The sequence below is a fragment of the Eschscholzia californica genome, unplaced genomic scaffold (assembly GCF_041429995.1).
Source record: "Eschscholzia californica isolate CP2 unplaced genomic scaffold, dmEscCali1.0.p SCAF_2, whole genome shotgun sequence".
NCBI lineage: Eukaryota > Viridiplantae > Streptophyta > Magnoliopsida > Ranunculales > Papaveraceae > Eschscholzia > Eschscholzia californica.
Genome location: NW_028238309.1, coordinates 48,525,060 through 48,544,443, shown reverse-complemented (window position 1 = coordinate 48,544,443; position 19,384 = coordinate 48,525,060). Strand labels below are relative to the sequence as shown.

The 19,384-nt window shown below is 35.5% G+C and overlaps 1 long non-coding RNA gene across 1 annotated transcript; it reads left to right on the top strand.

The window, feature by feature from the left end:
- Positions 1–4,147: 4,147 nt before the first annotated feature.
- On the top strand, positions 4,148–6,004 carry LOC147558604 (uncharacterized). Its single transcript, XR_015233504.1, has 2 exons — positions 4,148–4,231; positions 5,656–6,004. It is a non-coding gene; the product is annotated as an uncharacterized LOC147558604 (long non-coding RNA).
- The last annotated feature ends 13,380 nt before the right edge of the window (positions 6,005–19,384 follow it).

Below are 19,384 nucleotides of genomic sequence, written 5' to 3'. Positions count from 1 at the left end.
AAATTATTTTTCGAATTTTTCAGAAGCCGTTGATTTGGGGAAATAAGAAAAATATTCGGGATGCAAAGACTTTATAAGAAACTGGTCAACTTTAATTGACCAATATTTTCTAATTGTTATGGGGAATAATATTTTGTTGACCATTTTTTCTCCATGCCCACAAGGGTCGCCGGTAAACTGCCAATCTTCCATTGACGGTGACCTTAAAATAATTTTTTTTCCAAATCTTTCTCTCTCATATTTATTTTTCCGACCACCACCATCATCATTTGCATCTATCTCTCTCTCCCCCCTTCTCTCTCTCTCTCTCTCTCTCTCTCTCTCCCTCTCTCCTTCTCTATCGCTCTCACAAGACAAAAAAATGTTTTTGTCGAAAGCAAAACAAAAAAATACGGAAACCATTTCTTTCTTCACAAGACAAATCGAAAAAGAAAAAATGCGAAACACTTTCGCAAAACAAATTTTGAGCAACAACGAATTTGTTTAGAAATTTACAAAATTGTTGACAGCATACTGGGATTTGTTTCGGAACTTTTCAAAATTGTTTTTCACGTTGATTTCGGGAAATTTCATTTCAGAGATAAAATTGTACTGTTACAAAATAGATTTTTTACAATATTATTCAGATTTGAGCCTAATTTCCTATTATCCCCAAATTTTGGGTTTTATAATTATCCTCCCAATTCGTTAACTTTGCAACCAAAGAAAAAAAAAACTCAAATTGGCACACTATGGAAAAATATGAAAATTCTATAGGCGCCTTGAGGTCCTCGCCCTGGGTTAAAACTTAAAAGCATTATACTCCGCCGTATACATAGACCTACCAAGTGAAGTTGTACTGAAGGGCCTATAGACATGGCTGCGGCTTTGGGGAATAAAAAAAATTCTCCGGGGAATAATGACTTTTCTTAAAACTAGTCAAATAAGATTGACTTTTTATGTTTCTTTTTATTGCTAAGGGGCTTCTAATTTTAGAAGATGCTATAAAAAAGGCTACTCCATTTCATCACCTCTCTCTACCACTTCATCTTCTCGACATCTCATCATCTTCTCCGGCGAAAGTCGCCGGCCGGCGACCTTCAAACATAATTTTTTTTTTTTTTAAATTTTCTCTCTCCTCTCTCTCTCTAAAATTAAGCAAGTTCATCAAAACCCTAACCTTAGATTCCTATGTTGCTAAAGTTCCCACCTTTAATATAAAAAAAAAAACAGATTGATATATGAATTATAAAATACTCATAACGAATTAGGGTTTAGTAAAAGATTGTGAGAAAAATTATACCTTGTTGACATCAAGGTTAGGAGGCCAGTAATGAATAAACTTGTGAAAATAATCAAACATCTCAATCGAAGTATTAAATTTCTTCGGTACAAGATTCACAGGTTCAGACATTTTCTCATCTTCTTCCTTTGTTCCTTGCCCCTTTTCAAGCCTTTCTTCCTCAACCGATTTTTCGACCTTTTGTTTCTTAGAAGCACCATCTTCTTCTTCTTGATTTTCATCCCCGTTTTGTTCTTCTTCTCTCGATCGTTTTGAATCACCGTTTGGTTTTGAGGTTTGATCTTCGGTTTCTACTTCCATGTTTTCTTCGGTAGTAGTTGTTTGAGGAATCTCAAGAACTACTTCAGCCATATCTTCTTCGAGGGCTCTGAAAAAATATAGAGAAGAAAAAAAGAGAAGAGTGAGAACGGAGGAAGGAGAGAGCGTATTGGAAACCCTAGAATCTCAGGAACTACTTCAGGCATATCTTCTTCGTGAGAACAAACTTTCTCTCTCTAGATCTGTTCTAGAGAGAGAGAGAGAGAGAGAAAATTAAGAAAAGAAAAAAAAAATTATGTTTGGAGGTCGCCGGCCGGCGACTTTCGCCGGAGAAGATGATGAGGTGTCGAGAAGATGAAGTGGCAGAGAGAACAGATGAGATGGACGAGAACTTTAAAAAAAATGTAATCTGTATTCCCCATAAAAATTTATTCCTCGGAGAATTTTCAAAAAAATCTGGATCCCCTCGAGAATTTATTCCCCGTAGAATTTTCTTTATTCCCCAAAGCCGCGGCCATAGACATCTACTGTTAGAAGGCTTTCAGCTCTGGACCGATGGCGCTTATTAACTTTAGCCATCTATTATATTAAAACAGGTCAGTCGGTTATCCAGGAGATAAGTCTGACCGTCCATTTTTTTTTAGAGATTTGGTTGGGAACACATCCGACGGATGATATAATTTTTTTTTTATGTAAATAGACTCCAAAAAGAAGAGTATCTATGTAAATCAACTAAAATTGGTTAGAGTAACTACTACCCTTATATTTTTTCTTTTTTTTTTTTTCAGTAGAAAAACGTGGGAGGATGAGAAATTAGTGGGGAGAAAATCTCTCTTCCACATTCTTGATCTGTTTTTTTATGAAAAACTTCTCAAAGTAACTACTTCGAAAAATATATAAATAGGACTCTTGCCAGACTGATATCTTTTCACTGTAATAAAAAAACAATCTCTCACATCTATTTTATAGTTTAGGCTTCAATGAAATATTATTTTTCTTTTTTAAATGTAATTATCTTTTTTAATATGAACAATGAAATATTATTTTTCTTTTTTAAATGTTGTTCTCTTTTTTTAAATGTTGTTCTCTTTTTTTAAATGTAAATAGCTTAGTATTTGATTGCTCCTCTTGGTTGTTTAATGTATAATTATTGTTTTCTCTAAATGTAAAATGGTTATTTAACTGTTACAATATTCTTAACACGACGGCGCAGCCAAAAGGGATCTACCGCGTCCGTAGGACGCGGTGGGAACCTAGTTTTATTACATGAAAGAAGAGAATTGCAAACCCTGTAGCACCCAGACCTTCGAGTCGGAGAACCGGACGAGTTAGATCGTCGAACAAGCTAGCAATTTTTGAGGCGTTGGTTTCGAGTATTTATTTCAGTTGATTCAGACGATCCACTAGATAGATTTCGAGAAATAATAAATTTTGATTGGTCACACGTAAACACCGGACATGGTTTGGGTATCGTTTTGTTTTCGATAATTTTCTTCGTTGTCGGATTGATAGGAGCCATGTACTTTCTTCATGGTTAGTTGTGGGGGAAGGAAGAAAAGAAAAGGTTAAAGTGAGGGTCATAAAATGATTAATGAAGGTTGAATTAGTGAGATATGTATATGAAGGGATTTGCTCGTGATGGGTACATAAATGAAGGACTTAAAATGAGTTAACTAACCTGGCCACTTTATAGCACGACATGTGGCACCCCATTTACAATCCAACCGAGTTTCTGCCTTGCATGCACGGGTGACGCGTTGTGGAGGGTAGTTTTATATTATTATATTTGTGGACCCACTTCTTAACATTTTGGATCCACTTTTGGTAAATTGAAAGGGTCAGTTCACTTATTTGATTTTGGGATACTTAAAACCGAGAGATGAGAGAATATTGGGTGGTTTAATGGTCCGATTCGTTTCGTTGATTTCTTCGCGAGTTTTTGTCGGAATTCAATGAAACTTGTTTCAGGTAATCCCATTCGACTTGTTCTACATATCTATCCGTTCAGAATTTTCAATTTCGTCCGTTTTTGGTGGGTTTACGATAGTTATTTCGATAACTGTATAGTTGGGTCTAATATCTCTTGGGTTCGTAATTTAGAGCTATTTGGGATAGTTATAGTTATATTTCTTCGAATGATTTATGTTCAGAACATGTTTAGGAGATTGTAGACTATTTTGGGGTGTTCATATATAGACGGGTTGCTGCCGAATTATTTTACGACTCAAATTTGATATTTGGATCAGTTTTTATAATGAATTGGAATAGAGATGGTTACCCGAACCTTGCCGTTAACATAAATGGATAGGTTGAGTTATGGATTCATAACATTAGGTTCATTTTATGATTTGATAGTTCAAGATTCATAGTATTTGGTTCGTTATAAAATTTGCCAGCTTATGGGATATCGGAAATGTAAAATAGAGTTTGTGGGAAGTTGGTTGGTTGATTTGTTTGTATTTCAGTTATTCGATGGGACGTCTCGGTGATCTCTTTAGTGCCGATAGGACATTTCTAGTATAGCTTCATTCATTTTATGCATTCTTGCTTTGCAAGAGGAGTCTTGACAGTTATGTAACTGTCAAATGACCGTTTTGCCCTTTCATATTTCAGTAGGACTAATAAACTGCAATAGGGAGTTCGAGGAGAAGTGGAGCTTAGTCAGGAGCACCATTGGAAGCGCAAGAAGAGGTAGGATCCTACGAATCTTTCTTGGAGCACGGGTATTCCCCGTTTCACCATTATATATATATAGTCGTTTTTTCTTCTTTTTATAGTTCTCTAGTTCAATTTATGATATGATATGGTATGATATGTATGTATGTGGTGTACTCTATGTTATGGATGTTTCTCTTTTCAAAACAAATTGGTTTTTTCTGAAAAATAATCACATAGAGGCGGAATCGCTTGATCTGTGTGATCGTTTTGTGTGAATTGTAAACACGTGGTGGCGGAATCGCTTGAGCTGCGTGTATAACATGGAGGCGGAATCGCTTGATCTGTGTTATGTGTAATGGTTGTTTTCCGAAGGGCATTGGTTGGTCCCCTTGTTTATTTTATGTTATGGATTAGCCATGAATTATGTCAAGGGTTACACTCGGTGCGTGGCCAGCCGTTTGGTAACGACCATTCTAGTTTACCCGGAATGGGGTCCGGAGAGGATGGGAGTTGGGGTATTCCGACCCTTGGAGTGATTAGGGGACTGACCCAATGCCATGCTTGTTTATTTATTCTGCTAAACCACTGGTGTGTGTGGTTTGAATTCTGTTGTGAATGATACTTACAATGTTTTCACCGAAATAAGAGAGGGTGTTTACCCGAGTTTTCTTAATAAGAAAATACTAATTCCCTGAAAGTGGACACTTATAAAAGCTTGGCTTTAAACAGGGTTTACCCTACCTTGAGACATGAGAACGCTCTTCTCCTTTTGGTTGATGGGACCTTTAGGAGGGCTCTGTTCTTGTAGCTTTGGGAGCCTATCAGATCATTTAATACTATTATAGGTTCATGCATATGTTTGGATATTCTTCGAATGGTCAATGAGTTACCTTGCGAGGAAGCGTCAGATCTGGCCGGAGATAGGACGCGCCTCAAGATGAGATAATTGTATCGCCGTGGGTATATGGCTCTGCTACACGACGATGCTCTTATAGTCGTCTGGGTAAGTCATGACATATTCTAAGCGTATCATTGTTTGGGTGAGATTTACTATTTGATGCGTATCGAGATCACAAGCCAGCCCGATGGGCGATGATGACGAAGGGAGAGTTACGGAAGCTCTTACCGGGGTATTACGTGGATCCATGTGTACACTGCAGTAGTCAAACGTTCGATAAGGCGCCGCCTGCCTACGCACTAACAAAGGCCGAACGGTTCTTCCTAGCCGAATAGTAGGTGACCCCGACTGAGGGCGTATTCAGTCGTGATCTTGGTAAGCTAGAAGAATTATCTTGCTATATTGCTTTGCTTCGTGTGCATATTGATATCTCTGTATATATGTAACACTTATAACTATTAATGTATTAAAATGTTGATGTGTGTGGTGCGGGTAGGATGTCTAGGTATCCTACTGAGCTGACCTTCGGGTTATCTCATTCCTATTTGTTGTTGTTCAGTTGCAGGTATTGGTGACCCGGAGTGACATAGTTTACTTCGACGGCTCACATTATGTAAGATTATAATTTCTATTATATTTTCAACATAATCACAACGTTAATATTATATATGTATCATCTAGAATAGTTAGGATCGTTCTCTCACTTGTTTGCGATTGTACACATGTAAATAGTATGCACATTATCACTTTTTATTTGATTCTATTGTTATTTAGAAGTTTGTGAGATATGTATGAATGTTTGACAGGTTTTTCAGGTTTGATATGTTCAATTTATAGAGGAGACTCTGTCCAAATTCAGTCTTTTCTGTGAACTATTTATAAACATGAATTCAAGTTGTTTTTCTCTTTATGAAAACTATTTTGGGTTACATATTTTCCGAGCATATTTTCAAAAGGTTTAAACTATATTTGATTTTCCGCTGTGTTTGTTCTTGATTTGTAACCCGTGATGAGAGTTTGGGCTTGGGTTTATATTTGAAACTGGTTTGAGATTAGTATTAGACCGAGTTTCTTTTATAAACTGCCGGGCAAACCGTGATTCGGAACACGGGGCGTCACAAACCCCACACTGGGTAAACACATACCAAGAATCGGGTTGAGACATTTTTTAGTTCATACACTATTTTACGATTTGCAGAGAAAGAAGATGAAAGGGAAACAGGACCCCTTTGGCATCCGTGACATCCAAATATTAGGCCTATAATGACAATCGAATATTGTTCTCATCTGCATTTGTATTCAAAATAACTAAAAATTTCGAATATCAAATACAAATACTTTTATCAAATAATTTTAGGTGTCATTCATGAATAACAAATACAAGTAAATTCAAGACACAAATTGAGATACTGCACTATCAGCTTCTTTGGAAACCTGTTATTGCCCCTATTGTGTATACAGCAAGTAACTTTGTCATTTTCAACAAAAAAAAAAAAAATAGTAACTTCGTCGTAATCAATGAACTGAGTGAAGTAGATTGTCTTTGTGGGTTTTCTAACAATGAGTGCGCCTACATACCTTTCTACATGGAATCCTGTGGAAATCTATAAGCACAGTCACGGGTATGTTGTATGGAAATACTCAAATAGGGGAAATTTTAAATGCACTCACTATTTTTGTTATTTACATTCAAATCTAAGGTATTTTCAGTTCAAGTAAAAAGAGACGTGAGTGTGGGAGGCAAAAACGTAAGTGTATCTCAAATTTTCCTTTAAATACACACTAAAATTGTTATACAGGTCCACTTATCAACATATGTGGAATTCTATAAGGACCCCATATTTGTATAGGTCTTTTGTGTCCATTAAGGTTATTGGGAGGATCCGAGTGACCATAAGTTCCATAGCGCAACCGACCCAACTTAATGACCGAGTAAACCGTTGGTCATTCGACCTGGCTCGAGTCCCACCTGTAAACTGGTATACATGGATAAAAGGCACACAAGATTTTTACTCGTCAACACAGTAACACATAGATAAAAGCATGCTAGTCAAATAGACACCTTTTTGAAAGAAAACAAGACGGATAGATGGCTGGCAACACCTATTATATTTCTCTCTTATATTCATCCCCACCCCCGTCGTAAGCTCGTAGCCATCATCTCTCTCTCCCCCGTCTCTCTCTCTTTGAAGTGAGAAACCACCGAAGAGGGTAAATCAAGGGTTTCAAGTACATCATAAACATATAGTAGCATCTATGGTGGTAGAGGTGGTGAGAAAATGAAGGGGAAGATGAGAGAGAAAGGAAGTAAGCGAGAAACGAAAGTGGAGAAAGTTGTTAAAGATACAAAAATGATGCTAAGTCCAGTCGAATCTCGTCCAGGTGAGTTGCCGCTCTAACCGGGCATAACTGCTGATGTGTTAGGGTGAGCGGATGGGTTTTGGAATGAATTTATGACTTAGTCCCCAATTTCGCGTAATCTCAGATAAGTTCATTTATAAAAACATGAGATTACACCCAACGAGCAGATCTATTTACTTCACTTCTCCCTATCATCTTCTCGACTTCAGCTAGGACACAGACGATTTGGGGGGGGGGGGGGGTTTGAAGCTCGATTTTTGGGAAGATTTGGCTGGAAAACATCACCCTAAACCCTCTTTGACTCTTACTGACATCAATACAATGAAGCCCTAGGTGGTGATGAGTTCCGGCCAAACCTTCCCAAAAACCGAGCTCCAAATCCCCCCAAACCCTTGTTGTTGGTGCCCTAGCTTAACTCGAGAAAATGATAGAGAGAAGTGAAGTAAACAAATCAACACGTTGGTTATTTTCTCATGTTTTATAAATGGTCTTATATGAAATTATGTAAAATTGGAGGACCAAATAAAAACTTGATACCAAAACCCATCCGCTCACCCTAACACTCAGCAACTATGCCCGGATTGAGCGCCAACCCGGTCAGGATTCTGGCTGGGCATAACATCATTTTTGTTAAGGATATATACCAATTAGACGGATCTCGTTGCACACTGAATGCCCAGTTGCTTTCGCATTGCTAACTGGTCAGGTTGTCTTGCCACCTATAGTTTTTCTATCCATGGGTCGTAATCTCTTCACTTGGAGTGATAGAAAGTAGCATTAGTATCTCATTCCAAGCTAAATACTGGGGCCTTGCAATAGCTGCCGTAAACATTACTTGGGTAGGATTTTTATGTCTTAACCGAACTTGGTGTTAAAATCTCTCGACATGCCTTGCTTCATTGTGATAATAAAAGTGCACCTATAATGTCGGGAAATCCAGTGTTTCATAGTCATTCCAAGCATATTGAGGTTGATTACCACTTTTCTGGTAAAAAGTAACGATTAGATCTTTCTTGATTAAATTTTCTTCTCATAATTAATGAGCCAATATCTTGAACAAAAGTCTATCTCGGTTGTGCTTTCCGGAAATTTTTGGCAAATTGAAGTTATGGGTAAAACTGTAGGGTTTTGGAGTCATCTAATTTTCTAAGTGGAATCTCAGACGTCTAAAACTAGTTTTTTAAGATCTCATGAATAAGCTAAAGATGAACTAGTTTGGGTTAGAGAACTACCTGAATCGCTTTCCCGCAGACTAAATTGATCGCCTTTATCTCGACGACCAAGAGCTCCAATTCGCAACTCCTCTAATTGAAACACCTGAGCAATCGACTTGACCTCCTGTCTTTCAAGTTAGCTAATAACTCTAAAAGAACACCTTCTTCTTTGCACTATATAGATAACTGAGACCCTATTACTCTCTTTCTACTTAAGGAGGCAGAGATAGAAATCCTCTTGAGAAAAATCCACACCTATTTGTGTTTTAATGAGGTCCTTATATGGAAACCTTGAAGTTAGAATCTCATTCAGTTCACGATTCAATATTGACCACAAACATAAAAAGATTCAGAGTCCAGTTCTAATTGGGTTTCCGAGATGGGAAGTTTATCCCATCTCGGATTCCCCTAATGGTGTAGACGATATGTTCAACCCTTTAATAGACTTGGTCTGGCCGGCCCACCCTTTATATGGCTGATCTTCCTTGGGCCTGGCTTTATGCCCTGTCAAGCTATCTTTGGTTTACTTATGTGGTATAATTATTTTTGTAAAAAAAATTTAGTTATTTTGAAAATATATTAAGACCTGATTTTAATTGGTTCAAATTCAAATATTGATGAATTTGACAATTAGAGATATTTCAAAAGGACACTTTATTTCTAGAGTGTCTTCTTGAGATATCTGTAATTATCCAACTCATCATTTTTAAAATTTCAACTAATAGAAGTCAATTCTTTGCATATCTTTGAAATAACTAAATATTTATTTATAAGAATTATCATGTCACATAAGTAAATAAAACCATTTCATCTTGGACACATACAAAAATTAGAGGATCTTAAGAGTGTCATCTAGGAATGAGAATCTCAATGAGACTTGACATATAGGACGAATAGAGTTTTTTATTTTGAGTTTTGCATTGGAGATGCTCTTAATTACCTCCACAACATCTTAAAGATCCAAATTGAGTTTTGCATTGGAAATGATTTTTATAAAAGGAACTCTAAAAAATCATATGTGGTATTCAGAGTTTCTAAGATCGAGTGTTGCATTTTAGATTCTCTTCGAACATCTGCAAAGTGGCGTTCAACAAGAACTCCAAAAATCTTAGGTATTAAGTGTCAATTAAGATTCTCTCTCTTAAGTGACTCAGAATTTATGTAACACAGATCTCCAAAATAATTTCACTCAATACACATGTCAATCGTAATTATTAGAAAAAATACTTATAAGATATTTTTTCTCATTGGTTTAAATTTTGCAGCTAGATGAATTGACAATTAGAGACACTCAAGAAGACACTCGATCTAAATTAACATGTCCTCTTAAGTGTTTCTAAATAACTACTCTTACATCACCATTGAGTGTCTAATAGACTGCATCATTGGATATTGTTTTTTAACATAATATCTAAAAAGTTTTGTATAAAACTTTAAATTTTAGAGTCTGAGTGCCCCTTTAGAGATGCTCTTATGACCTAGTATCAAGTGATGTCTCCTGAGCAAGGGCCAGGAGGGGCCATGGCCCATGGCCCCTCGCCCTTAACCATTGGCCACTACTTTCTATTAAAACAAATCAAAACTTTCACTTTGGGACTTTTTGGAACCCCCTAACCCAGCTCAAACTCAAATAAGAATGTATTTTAATTAAGTAATACGATTCAAAACTATTGGGCGTAGTACTCTCATGTTATTTCTCTTATTTGTGTTTAATCTTTTAAATGGAATTGCTATAATGAATTTCTTAAATTAGTTTGACTAGAATGGTTTGGCCCCCTTAACAAAAATTCTGGTTCCGTCCCTGCTCGTGAGTGCTAAACTCGTCAAATCATACTTGGAAAGAAAGAGAGTATCAACTTGGATTCTGCCAAAGTCATCTTACTTGGCTTACTGCTTTAGTTTCTTAAGAATATCCACTGAATCAGTTCATCCTTCTTTTCCTCCATGCTTCCTTCCAATGATTTCACCTTTTCCTTATGAGCTCTGATAGGGCCTCACATAACTTAATTTAGGTCGACCTATATCGAAAGTTTTCGAACTTTTAATACCATTTTGGTAAGCTCATGTAAGGATCCACCCAAATTCATTCTTATCCAATGTGAAGAAAATATCAAGAAGATGACACTGTTGTGTTAAGTTGTTACCTATTTCTAGTTCTCAATCATCACAAGTCCTTGAATAGAAACTTCTTTTGCAAAATAACATTGAAGAGTCTCTTTCATGAACCAGCTATATCGAGTCATCTCTCAAGTTGTTATTTAACTCTTTCTCCAATTTCTCCTAGTACAGCTTTGCTTCATTCTGTTTTTATGCTGTGGTCTAAAAAGAGCTCTAGTTACTTTTGTTCTAGTTTTCCCCTTCTCCCACTTGTAATGAGATGAGTATCTAACTATCTAACTAGGCTACTTCATCAATACTTTTCTAGGGTTTCATATAATTTTCTCAAATTTCTAAAAAAAGTTAATATGATGAAAGAATGACGCAAGCATACGTGGGCAAACTGCAATTTTTATTTTGTTTTAAAGAGAACTGTTCCATTAAACAAAAAGAAGCCAATAGACACTAACCGATCAATAGTTCATCAACAAGTTTGGCCTATTCAGGGCAAATTGCTAGTTGAATAACTCTATTTTTAGTCGATATTTAAGTACTGATGTTTCTTCTATGAAATAGAGTAACATGTTTAAGTTTAATAAGTTTTCTTCTATACAAATTGTTGGCTCGCCCCTAAAAGGCTAAAACTAAGAGGCGATTAGTATAACATCTAAGTTTGTGTTTTTGTCTTAAAAATTTGCATAGTTACACGATTGGTTCATTTTTTTTATTGTTTAAATCTATAATTTGATTCGTCTACAAATGAATAGTTTAAATTAATCTATCTCACATTCATCTTTTTATTGGTGTTGTACTAAGTGCTTGGATTTTGAGGTTTTTACCCAAAATTTGTATTGTATTTGGTTAAAAACTCAAATATTTATTTTTCGTACAATTCAAATTTCAATATTTTGCAACCCTTTTGTAAAAGTTACAAACTTCTTGTAATCAGTTGTCAATTTCGAAAATACCTAAGGAGCTGAAGACTAGAAAATATTGAGCAATTATTTCTAACTATAACAAAAATAAAAATAAAAATTGGACCTTTAACAAAATTTGGTTTTCTTAAAAGAAAAATTTAAATAAGAAAGGATTTGTAGTTGAAATTTTACATTAGGTTTCTCAATTAAGTGACTAAAAAAGTGTGTATTTAGATAATCAAATTTTCTTCCTAATTTTGGTTTTGCCGCCGCTTATGAGAATTTTGTGTTGGTTATTGGGCATTCACCGATGGGAAATGATAGAGTGACTTAGAATTTGGTACTTAGAGGATGACATATTTCCTCATTTGGAAACAAAAGCGGTCCCACCGTAATCAAACTTTGAAAAAACTTTATCTCTTAGTGAATTCCACGTCATTATATCATCTCTAAGTCACTCTAGCATCTCCCTTCACCGATTTGGGTGGAAAAAAAGTGCGGGCAAATCTTTTTGATGTCAGATCCACAAAGTGGAAGATTTGTTTTTTTGCCCTTCTTCTCTATCTTCACCACCAGTGTTTCGACCACTATTGAGAGATTCGGGAGACAGGATTGGAGCTCTAGGTAGTCGAAATTATACACCAAATGGAAAAGATTGGAAACACAATAATTAACAAAAGAAAAATTATTAACACAAATACATTATATAGTATGAAGTATTATGGATGTATTGAATCAAGGGTAGTGCAAGAATGTTTCATTAAGCACGGTTAGCATAAATTAAAGCGGTAAGAAAGAAAAAATCAATTCGTATAACTAAATTTAGAGGAGGCAAATTCTACTGTGGATACAGTTGTTTGTATGTTAATTGCCGAACAAGTATTTTTAGTTTATTTTTTACAGGCGAATTGATAATTTGGAAGCTAACATTCATAATACTTTAAATTATTTTAGCACCTTGAAAATCGCTCATCGTATGACTTTTTATTGATCCTTACACCTCTCTTTAATGCCCGACAACTGCGTGACCAGTTGGTTGTGCGTCTACCCCGAAATCTGAATGCCACAGTCGATTCATCGTGGAGGTAAAATCTATCATTTATTAACTTGTGTTAAAATGTACAAATAAAGTAGAGGTAGGAATGATATTCAAGCCTCCTAGGATTGCCTAAGAGTGTTTACATGGCCTTTAGAGTCAGTAATGATTGTTATGGGCTAATTCAATTCATGATGTGGTTTCGTACTATTCATGATATGTCCATATTATAGTGAATGTAATGACTCTTGGAATCCATGTTAAAAAATAAAAAAATAGATCTTAGTAAAGTCTTAGAGATATTTAGTAAAAAATAAAAAATAGATCTTAATAAAAAGTAAGTTGTAATTGATAGTTAGACACATTAGGATGATAATCGACTGAGCAAACAAAATATTTGCAAACAAACAACTAGAGATAAATAGACAAAAAATGACAGAGATCTAAAGCAAGGAAATAAATAAATAAAGAACAATGACTTTTTTACCTTTTTTATGTGAAACCCAACCTGAATGAACATATAAAGAAATGGTGGTGCCCACCACCCTTTGGTGCAGCGGTTGGGCACGCCTCTTGAGTCTATAAAGTCGTGGGATCGAGTCTTGGTGAAAGCAGTTTACCATCAAGATTATCAAATGTAATTTATGCAATATGGTCCATATTATAGTGAATGTAATGACTCTTGGAATCCATGTGAAAAAATAAAAAAAATAGATCTTAGTAAAGTCTTAGAGATATTTAATAAAAAATAAAAAATATATCTTAATAAAAAGTAAGTTGTAATTGATAGTTAGACACATTAGGATGATAATCGACTCAGAAAACAAAATATCTGCAAACAAACAACTAGAGATAAATAGACAAAAAATGGCAGAGATCTAAAGCAAGGAAATAAATAAATAGATAAATAAAGAACAATGACTTTTTTTTACCTTTTTTATGTGAAACCCAACCTGAATGAACATATAAAGAAACGGTGGTGTCCACCACCCTTTGGTGCAGCTGTTGGACACGCCTCTTGAGTCTATGAAGTCGTGGGATCGAGTCTTGGTGGAAGCAGTTTACCATCAAGATTATCAAATGTAATTTATGCAATATGTAAAGTAAATAATATAATAAATTTTTCGGGTTGTAGGCCTCTTTCATGTTGTCAGGCTTTAGGCCTCTTTCATTATGGTTTAAATTCAGCGGTTATCGTGCTTGAATATCATGAAGAGGAGTAGGAGAAGAAAATACAAAAATATGGTGGTGGTGGTCGGAGTGGATGTAGAAGAGTTTAAAAACGAAACCTTCAATTTTTGGTTTTCAAAAAATATTTACCCCTCACATTTTTTTCCCATGCAAATCTTTCTATGCCCAAGAAAAATAGTAATCGCTTTTATTCTACCTAACAAAACTCCAAACAACAAAAATTAAGTAATCTCTCCTTTGAAGATACGTGATTCATTCACGATTAGTTGATAATCTGAGAGATATATTGAAATAGTCGACATGACGACTAACGTGGTCCCGTCGAAGTTTCCTCATAATGTCGACCCACACCTACGAAGAAACCAAGAATTAATAGATTTGTTAACAATCACTATAATTGCAGGTTCGATTCATTACACTAGTCAAACTTAACCCAATCAATAAAACTCTACGATACTGGTCCAAATGGTATCAATAGAGTACATTAAGGTTTTCTTGTAGATAATAACTAGCTGATAACAATATTGGATAAATACAAGAGATATTCTAAATACATTAAACTAAATATTCTGGATCTTAAAATATCTAAATTTTTTGCTGAATTGTTGAACGTCAGATCTTCATCATCTCTATCTGTTACATTATACACGTATCTCATTAATATAGATTGTGAGGGACTGAAATCGCGGTTCAAGAAGTCAAGTGGACCAGGTTTTGACTGGAAGTCAGGCCTTCATCTGTTAATATTTTTATGGGCACCGGTGATGTCTTTGGTCTTAACCTGTGACAAGAAACGAACACACGTGACGGTAAGATCTTTGGGGGACACTGGGATGGTGTCGACCAAAGAAACTCTGACGGTCTAGTCAGTAAGCTTGTGAATTGGTTAATAAACACGTGGATGATATCCTTGGAATGTTATCGTCGAGGGGATGCTGGGAGTTTGGCACGACTCGTAGAATGGCCGAAGCTCGATCTCTACGGGTAGACTAGCTTATTTGGAGAGATACATGACAACCTATGAGGTATGCCCTTGAATAAAGTAGCTTCTAGTGAGTTTTGCCTCGTTCAGGAGTATGCACCGTAAATAAATGAGAGCTTTAAGGGTCTGACCTTATAGATAATCACGTGGGGTGATGTAGAAAAGGTCTAACCCCTAGAAGAGATAAAGTAAGCAAACCGTTGTTGATAAAGTAGTTGTAATGAGAAAGAAAATAGATGCTTGCGTCATGTATTTGATAAGGTCCTAGATAAGATCTTGTACCTTGGTGAATTTACTTGATGTTGGGTTTTGGTGTCACCTAGTGTTCTAAGCGGAATCTCAAACATCTACCATGTTTAACACTAGCTACCCGCACAACATGCAAGAACTAAAGATAAACTAGAATAGTTTAGTAGATTACCTTGATCGCTTTCCTATCAAAGTAAATTTGATCCCTTTATACCGAAGATGAGAGCTTCAATTATAGCTCCTCTACTTGAGACACCCGAGCAAGTTGACTTGATCTCCCTTCTTTAATGTCGGCTAGGACCTTATTGAAGGTTGAGAAGAATAATTTTTCTTCTTTGACAAGATAGATAGGTTTTGGGAGCTTTTTCTTTAAACTCCATCTCTACTTGACATTGTAGAGATTGATTTTCTCTAGAGAAAATTCCACATTTTTTCTGTTCTATAATGGTCCTTATATAGAAAACCCTAAGTTAGAATCATATTCAAACCAGGATTCAATTCAAACCACAAAAAAGATAAGACTCAGAAACCCTTTCTGAGCAAGACTCCGAATGGGATTTTTGTCCCATCTGAACTTCTTTCTTCTGGCCGGCCAGTGCAGGCCTTTAATGGGTTGGGCATGGTCGCCCACTTATCGTGGCCGGCCATATCCTTTTCTATCCGGGCCTTCTTTCGGTCCCGGTTCTTCCTATCTTGGCTCGGACTCTTCCAGATATTTTTGGACTTATCAAACTGGATCTAATCCATCTGTTTGTCTAGTTTCCTCTAGTCAACTATCTCCGATTAAGTCACCACTCTTTGGTGTAACCCATTGTAGGATCCGGTCAATGTTAGTCGCGGATTACCAAAGTGATCCGAGGATCGTAGTTGGCTTCTAGCTAAGCATTAAGATCTTTAATTTGACCAGACTAGATGAACTTCCGGATAAGATCATCGTTATCTTATCTGACAAATTGAGCGCATTATCATCTTGGTCGAAGGACACTCCATCGGAAGGACATCTCCTTCAGACCGAAAGGACATATCCTTCATTTGAAGGGTCACGTACCTTCTACGAACAATACTTGATAATGTCCTGGTGAAAGACCGGAATAGTACTGGAAAAAGCAGGATTATGTGAGAGAGCGGAACTCTATGAAAAAGCAAGGCTATAGTGGTTTAGATGTTTAGATATCGGGATCTCAGATAATCGATCGTAGTGTTAGGCGAATATCAAATATATTAGTCGATCACCAGATGACTTAATTCGTTCTTGGATGATCAGTATCATTCTCTTCTCAGTCATTTTATAGTGTCTTGGTCGACTGTCACCTGGCGGTGAGCTGTCGTCTTCAATGCGGTAAAGTATGGAGCTGTCACAATAATTACAGGTATCATGACACATTAATGGGTATATTCGGGATATTGTAATCTTGAATGACTTGTAACGTCTCTTCAATGGATATACGGAAGGAGTCACTGTGTAGGCCCATTAACCGCAAATTTCTGAGAGCGCTCCTGGTGACATATTTTGACCTTTTCGTAGATGATATGTGATTTTCGACCGGTAATGGAAGTACCAATGAATGTACTTGATGGTCCTTATTTGTGTTTTTAGGAATATACAACATTAATTGAGACCTATCTTTTTAAAACAGTCATGTTTCTAGCAATAAAACTTAATATCACCTTTTTTATTTGTTGAAGGAAACCTAATATCCCCTAAACTATAAATCCTAACATGATGTTCAAAGATTAAGACGTTCCAAGGTCAATGAGAATATTATATGGTTTACCTAATAAAATATTATTTCTATAAACATATTTAGTGACTGTGGATTACACTTCTTTCTGATCAATATTGGGTTCAATAATTATTTTAGGGGCTTCCAACCGACAACCTTAAGTCTTATAATGTGTATTTTAGGCAGGTTTATGTCTTGGTTATATTATAAAGTATCACAAGAGAGCAACATCAACATCTACAGCTGTTTAATGCCCTAATTCTACTTAACAAAAGAGCAATAAAGGTGCCAAAAAGTTCATAGAACCCTATGGTTTGACAAAAGAAAACATATAATCCATGCTTTCAATATTAATATACTTAGAATAAAGAAAATTGAAGTCTTAAAGCTTTCATATTAGTTAGTAGTTACTACTAGTGAACAACCTCAACCATAAGGCCAGCCCCAGCACGAGTGGATCTCTTAGGTGGAACCCATTTGAAAGAATGATAAGTCGAACCTCCAATTGCTTTTTCAAAGAATCCATGACTACTCAATTGGTTTACACCACAAGAAAGTGCTTCTATAAGTCTTCGTTGTCACAGGCTGCATCTGTGCCATTAAACAAGTTCGAGATTTGTGTGATGAGATTATCGAACGGGTACAATGTATGGATGATGATGCATGTCTTCGTCAAAGTCTAGCTCAAATATAGTAGCTAAGATTAAGACTGTCCTCTTCAATTGATGAGGACATTAGAAAAGTAATGCACTTAATCTCATAACCTTGTTTTTGTTATAGATTTTGAGTGCTTTTATATTGAAAAGGACATATATTGGAATGTTTTGGATTTAATAATAAATCCATAGTGTTTCGAGAAACCTAATTTCATTTGTCTGGAGAGAAAATGGGAGTGTAAGTTTCTTGTGCATACTTTCTGCAAGGAATTGGTCCCGCAAAAAAAATCTAATGCGATGACATATACAACTATTTATGTACCAATCTTAGAAGTTCTTTTTATTGGACAATATGGGGTTGCACAATGAGATTCTCAATTTTATTAATTTAGAAGATGGGTTGATACAACCCAATGAGTACCATCCAAAAGTCACTAACTAATAACCATTGTTTGGCCTACAAAAAGTACTAACCAATTTTAGGCCCATTATATAGTAAACTTGCTTTTTGGCGCAACCCATTTCTTGTTGTTTTATTACGCTTAAGTTCGGTACACCCCTAAAGGTTCAAATTGATTAACTAAGGTGTATGGTTGGTAGTGAGTATTTTTTTTTTTTTGTTGAGGTGGTAGTGAAAGTACCTAGTTACCTAAATTCGTGACTTGGTCTAGGTGAAATTTTTGGTAAAAGTTAGGATCTTAGAGTATGGTGGCATCTTTGAGGAATAAAGAAAAATCTCAAGAGAATCCATGTTTTTTTGTAAAATCAGAGGGCATATTTTCTTATAGGAATACAAAAAAAAAATTACAATCTACAAAATTTACTTTAAAGAAAAATGTTTAGCTTTTTTATTTGAAGTAATTTCTCCCTCTTTCTTCTTCACCTTTCTGTTTCTTCTTCTATGGAGAAAAATTCATCAATCTCATTTCCTCTACGACTTCTAGCTAAACTTTGTGTTCTTCGTTCTCCATTACTTCTCTTACTTATCTTTCCCCGATCTCCAACCCCTACTACCCTTACTTCTCTAAAATCAGGAACGAAGTTAAAGAGATAAAGAGGGAAAAACATTTTAAACTCTAGAAATCATCAGACAAAATCTCTTGAAGCTCTTAATATATCTTTCATGGGACTTCCAAAGCAAGTTAGTTCATCCATTAATCCTCTCTAAGAGAGGTAAACACATTCTAAACCTTAGAAATCAGTAAATTTTAAACCTTAAAACAAATTTTTATCACTTTTAAACATATTAGGTTTGTTCTTAATGTTTTTATGGTTTAGTGATTAGAAAAAACAAAACTTTGGAGGAGAAGTGAAGAAAAGAAGAAACATTTGGAAGGAGTTAGGGTTTAGATCTCTAAAAATTTTATTTTTTTAAAATCTCAAAATTGGATGCCCTATAGCAACAAATAGAAATAAAAAAGCCAATCTTAGTCGTCCAATTTTGTAGAAAATTTTTCTTTATTCTCCAATGTCGCGGCTTAGAATATTTTTATGTAAAATCTTTTTTAAAAAAATTGTTAGTCTTATCATCTGTTCAGTCCCATTCAAAATTTTCTTATCATCTGATCATCCAATAAAATCTCTCAAGTTGTTTTATATACTAATGAGACATGATCATTCTTGTAAAACACTTACTAGTTATTATAAAAATTTATGAAAACGTGATTTTTAAAGTTGTTTTAAAGATTTTTTATAGTTATTTAAAAATTTATTAGTTATTTTAGAGATTTTTCTTGATAACTATGACAACTAGAGATATCACAAGAGGACACTCTAATCTCTAAGATGTTCTTTTTCACAAACTTGAAAAAATTTATGTGACACTCGGTTTTAGAAATTGAGCCTTCCATTGGAGATGCTC